Raw genomic sequence first — 6158 nt, forward strand, 5'->3', positions numbered from 1 at the left:
GCTTTCCACCGTTCGCCATCTCCAGGTTCCCTCTTCGAAGAGGTGGACCTTGGCCCCATTGGCTGTTCCTCGGCTGACAAAGGGTCCGGGCCCTTAACTCATAGCCTTCCTTTTTGAGACTTTTCCTACGTACCCTGCCTGACAAAGGATAAGACAGGGAGGAACACAGGGGCAGAAACGTCCGTGGGTCACCTCTCAAACGCCCCTGACCGGGAACCCTGCCCGCAACCCGGCCGTGGGCCCCAATGGGGGATCTGACCAGCGACCTCTCGGCGTCCGAGCAGCCAGACGCCCCAGCCGCTGAGCTGCACATACCGGCCGGAAGGCCCAGGGATGAGGTCACTGTGTGATGGGCCCCTTAGTGCACTGAGCACTTCCCAAGGACGACTTTTCCTCTTCCTCACCTCAGCTTACTTCTCGCTACTTTGCTTCCAGCCTTAGTCCTTCCCACGTCCCACCCGGCTGCAATACTGTCCTGACTGCTCCCGCGTGACACCACGTTTACCCTGATGGCTGGTACATAGACACTGATAAGTGGGACGCGTACATTTCAGTACAAGGATGGGGAAATGCTGTGCGGAAATAAATACGCTCCATAGTGTCAGGGCAGCCCTGCTCTGGTGGAAGGGGAGAGGCAGCTCCGGGACCAACTCAAGGGCCCGTAGGAGCCAGGGGAATGGGGAGACAGGAAATGGGGTCTCCCAGTCCTCCTCGTGGGCCCGTAGGAGTCCAACCTGCACTTCTGCAGGCACCTTTTCTATACTTGTCACCCACACATGTCGGTGAGGGTGAGTTTGCTTACCAACACATTCAGTAGGTCATTCACATCTCAGTGCTCCCCTCCACACACACACACACACACACACACACACACACACACACACACACCAGGTTAGTTAACATATCGGACTAGGTTCATTACCACTTCCCCTGGGAACGGCTTCTGTCCATCAGCATATCTTTGGGAACAGCTAAGCCCGGGGCCAGGGTGCTTAGCATCTATCAGCAGTCCAGGTGTGCATTCTGGCTGCATCCATGCTCTGACACATAGGTAGACAGACTCAGTGAAACACATTTTTAAAACGACTCCACACAACCAAAAATGCTAACAAGAAAACATGGAAGTTAATTCACGGGTGATGGACAAGACCGACGGGAACAACGTTGGAAAATGATACACGACGAAAGAAACCTTCGCCAATGGAAAGTGTTCTTGGACTTCACACACACACACACACACACACACACGGTGCCGCCTATTCATCACAGCTCTACACGTGTAACATGTTCTAGGTAGAATCACAGACGTGGACCCCAAAACGGTCTGGCCGCCCTTTCCCGTTCCTCCCTGGCCCTGTTCCCCGGCCCCTCGCCGGGGCCCGCGGGCGCCGGCACCTCCCCCTCCCCCTCCCCCGCACGCAGCCGCGGGCGGCGTACGGACGGGACACAGACGTCCTCAGCGCCGGCCAGAGGCCGACACCCCGCTGCGCACGCGCGGCCGCCGGGCGGGAAGGCGAAGGGCTCGGGCGCCCCCTGCCGGACACACCTGCGGCCGCGCCTCACGGCTCGGGGGCGGGGCTCCGGGTCCGCTTCTGGCGGCTCCGCTTCCATCCCCTGCATTTGGGGGAAATTCAGACACAGAAACGGAGCCACGGAGCCCACGACTTCCCTGAAAACAGGGAAAGTACAACTGGAAGCCACAAGCCCAGCGCTAGGGTTTAAAACCCGGCCTCGCACCCTGCCCCCCTCATATCAGCCTTCCGGGGTGACGCCCGCACGCGCCCTCCGTCCGGCCCGCCCCTCCCCGCAGCGCTCCCGGAGGTGCGATGCTCCTTCCAAACGCGCCACCACCCCTTCCTCTCCCTCCCCCGCCACCCCGCCCTGCCGGGATCGCGACCCCACCGTCACCTCCTCCCCGCAAACCCCCTCCCGGGCCCCCGCGCCGCCCCTCCCCGAGCGGGGGAACGTCTCCGACCGACGTCACTCGTCGCATCCCTTCTCCTCTCCTTCCCGAGACGGTCCCGGGCCCCACACTCTCCCGCTGACGCCCCTCCCGAGTCCCTAGAAAACCCTGGAGATGACTGTAGCTGGAAACCACACGGTCTGGAAGGACGCGCGCGTGAAATGATGCCGGTTTCCATTTCCTTTATTTCCCTGCCGACCTCTGCGGGGGGGACGGGGAATGCGCTTCTCGTTCCTCGTCCGTCCAGGACGCTGCGGCGGCCACAGCAACGGCGCGTGCCCGGCAGGAGCGCTGGCAACGCTGACAGACCGGACTCCTGGCCCGGGAACGCCGCTCACACCGGCCCCTTCTCCCGCCGAGGACGCGCTGGCGTGTCGTTCCCCGAAACGCCCACGAGATGGCAGCACAGACGCACGATTGCGACGGGCTCGGCCCGACTGTTCCTTCGCTTCCCACCCGCAGCTCCTGCCACGCCTGGCGGGCACTTCTTCTTGTCACCGACAGCTGGACAGAAAGGCGTGAACCCCGTTCTCTTCCGACGTCCTCTGCCCCCTCCCCGGCGACTTCCCCATTCCGTCTTCTCGAAACGTTTCCGTCCTTTGCGGCGGAGACCTCTCCCGGTGCCTCTGGCAGCCTGGCGCAGAATTAAAACGCTTGTGCCGTAGGAGAATCTGGGAAACACCGAGATAAACGGCAACCCTGAAGGGCGAGGTCTACGGAGCACTCCCACCTACGCTCTTGCCTGATCCTGATGCCTGCTGGCCCGCTCCCTGCTCACTGAATGCAGGTGCGTTCCCTCCGGCGACGCTCTCGGCCGCTTGGCCCGAAGGGTAAGGGCACCTGTTCAAAGGCACTGCCTCGTTTTCCAGAGGGAGCGTTCCTAGGCGTCAAAACAACCTCGTATCAAAGTTCAAAGTCTGTATGCAATGACCGACATAAACCCTGATGATAAAGTACAGATATAAAAGGAAACATAATCAAATATATACTCAGTATCAATTTAACATACTTCTTTTTTTCTTTTTTTTCTTTTCCACCGGACCAAAACCCTTGTTTATTTCAGCATCAGCAACATCTCAGCCATCACAAAAATAAACTCTACCTAGGGAGACAAGTCTCTACAGCGAGGCTTTAAGGGCTCAGCCGCCAGGTGGTGAGCATCAGGGGTGCATGGTGGGCACTGCCCGAGCAATAAGTTAGGAAGCAGCAGGGCTGGAGGCCGTGACAGGTGTGGGCCAGGCTGTCACTTCTGGGCAGGCACAAGGTCATCGATGGCCTGGCCCTGTTCCAGCCGCTGCTCCATCTCAATGAGCAGCTTCACGCCGTCCACCACCATCTGCACCAGCTCCACTTCTGAGAAGCCCAGGCGGTCCGCGTTGGAGATATCAAAGACCCCGCCCACAGCAGCGGTGTCTACGCCACCTGTGCCTCGCTTCCGGAGCCGCAGCCTCTTGAGCACTTCCGAGAACTTCTCGTGCTTGCCCAGATGGGGCAGCTTGATGTGCACACCTGCCCGAAGCCCTGTGCCCAGGTTGGACGGGCAGGTGAGGATGTAGCCCAGGTGAGGGTTCCACATGAACTCGTAATTCTTGGACTTGAACAGTGTTTCAATCTGGGTGAGGCCATTGCAGAATCGGGTGAACACCTTCATGTTGCCCCCCTTCTGCATGGAGATGACTCGCAGGTGGTCCTCCTCGTTGATCCACACCAGGAAGGTCTTATTGTCATTATGCCAGATGCCGCGGGCGTCCGGCCAGTCCCGGGCCATGCCTCAGGCCAGCAGCAGGGGCGACACGGGCTTGTCGAAGAGGAAGTGATCGTCGATGAGCTGCTGCTGCTCCGCGTCCCTCATGCTCTTGAGCGCATAGTACCTGCCGCCCAGGTCGCCCTCCAGGCTCGACAGGGCTTCCACGGCGAGCTTCTCGATGGCGCGGCGCTCCCCGCGGCTGCAGTGCGGAGGAAGGCAGAAGCCGCGGATGCTGCGGCCCGTGCGCACCCGCGAGCTCAGCACATAGCTGGGGTCCAGGTCGTCGCCGCCCTGCAGGTTGTCAGGGTTAAGGTCGGTCTTGTGCTCGTCAGTCGGCTTGTAGCCGCCATGTCGGTCCTCGATAATGGGGTCAAACACATCCTTGAACACCTCGTACGATTCCTCGTCACCTGCCACGCAGCCCACCGCCATGATATATGGGTGACCCGGGTTGTCCACTACAGTCTGGATGACGTCGTCCAGCGTGAAGCCACTCGGCGTGCTCTTGGCGCGCAGCTCGGCGTACAGCTTGGGGGTCAGCACCTTGGCCATGTGGTTGTTGTGGCTGCTGAGATCGGGGAACTCGTCCTCCGCGGGGAAGCGCAGCTTCAGCGTATTGTGGCTGTTGGAGAAGGGCATGGCGGCGGCGGGCCGGCGACCGGGCGTGAAGGGAGCACTGGTTCTTTCCACAGCTCCGGGAGCAGCACAGGCGAACAGCTAACATACTTCTTCATAGCTTTAACACACTTATCTTACTTACAGTGAGAACAAACATCTTTTAAAAATGGTGGAAGCCCTGGCTGCAGTGGCTCAGTGGATGGAGCATTGGCCTGCGAACCAAGTGTCACTCGTTCGATTCCCAGTCAGGGCACATGACTCGGTTGCACACCAGGTCCCCAGTTGGGGACGCGTGAGAGGCAACCACACGTGAATGTTTCTCTCCCTCTCCTTCTCCTTTCCCTTCTCCCTAATAACAGATAAACTAAACTAAAATAAAATAACCTTGCTAAAAAATGTGCAGAAATTAAATGTTCCTGAATCTTATAAAACTTTTTTTAAAAGCATGGAAACCCACAAAGATGATGAGGGATATAGAAAAGGTAACACAAACAGCAGATTGGATGACATATTGCCACTTCTCCCACTATACCCGACAGCATTCCTACTAACCCACTGAGCTGTTACTCTGAAGATGCACACAGAACCTCACTCAGACGTTTCCAGGAAAAGGAACATTCATACCTGAATACCATGTTTCGATGAACTTCCTTAGTGTGAAGCTAATTACATAAAGTGCTTTTCTTGCTCCCCTTGAAGTACATCTGAAAACCAGTAACGACAGAATCCTAGATGGTCCTTATTGGTGGAATTCACCTAAAATACTTCTAAATACTCCCAAAAACAAATTGAGATGATATTTAGAAAATAAATTCCACTCTGGGATGACAAAAAAACTACATACTGAAAGAGACAGCAACTTGTACTATCTAACCACAGCGTATACTAGGAGAAGAGAAATGCTGAAAATGTACAAGTCTGACTCCAATCTTCAGGACCTATCCCTGAAAAATTAAGATAAAGTACAGTAGAATAACATAAATGTTCAATGACCAATGACTGAAAGAGGACACACTTATAACTACACCACTTTATAGACTTCTTCAGGTTGGATTTTACATCAATTTTGTTTTCCTGTGTCTCTTCCGAAAACTCTAATATAAGCCATTTTTATTTCAGAACAAACTTGTAGTAAATATAGGAAAACATAGGATAGTACCAATTATAATAATGGACATCATTGTGCCGGCAACAGCACAAGCCTCTTTCATTTTCATGGAAAATATTGGGACACCAATGGCTAACGATATTATACCACTTTCAGATTCATAACTTCAAGATACATCGTCTGAACACTGTATATTCTGTTCACCGCCCAGATGCTAGTCTCCATCCGCCAACATTTATTCCATGCTATACCCACCTCCGCCTCCCCCTGCCGGCGTTTTCGGGCCTCACCCGGCCTGGTCTGGTCTCGTCAGTCAGCGAGGAAAACTGTTCTTTCACACTGCGTAGCCCAGACGCCTCCTGTATTGCACTTCTTTCTCTGCCATGAAAGCATTTCCGACTGAGGAAACAGAAACGTTCCATCTCTAGGACTGATGGGAACCTGAGCCTTCCACTGACACGCTACATTCGTTTGGATATGGAACAAAACTATCACAATCCTTTTGTCTTCTCACTTGCAAAATGTCTCCTTTTTATAGCTGAGAACATTTCCTGCTCAATGACCTGGACTGAGACAAAGCTCTCCCTCCTGAGCGCCTGTGAGGCCAGACATCAACATGCTCAAGCACACTGGGACCAGAACTAGTGCGTCCCCAAATCTTGCCTATGGTCTGCATGACGTGTTCGTGAAAACTAGTCCCAAGGAATCAGTCGCCTGCATGG

The 6158-nt window shown here is 55.4% G+C and overlaps 1 pseudogene; it reads right to left on the reverse strand.

The window, feature by feature from the left end:
* Window positions 1–3001: 3001 nt before the first annotated feature.
* Window positions 3002–4422, reverse strand: LOC149996667 (creatine kinase B-type pseudogene; annotated as a pseudogene).
* Window positions 4423–6158: the final 1736 nt, after the last annotated feature.

This window comes from Furipterus horrens, unplaced genomic scaffold (genome assembly GCF_987537825.1).
Source record: "Furipterus horrens unplaced genomic scaffold, mFurHor1.1.pri manual_scaffold_11, whole genome shotgun sequence".
In the NCBI taxonomy this organism is placed as follows: Eukaryota; Metazoa; Chordata; class Mammalia; order Chiroptera; family Furipteridae; genus Furipterus; species Furipterus horrens.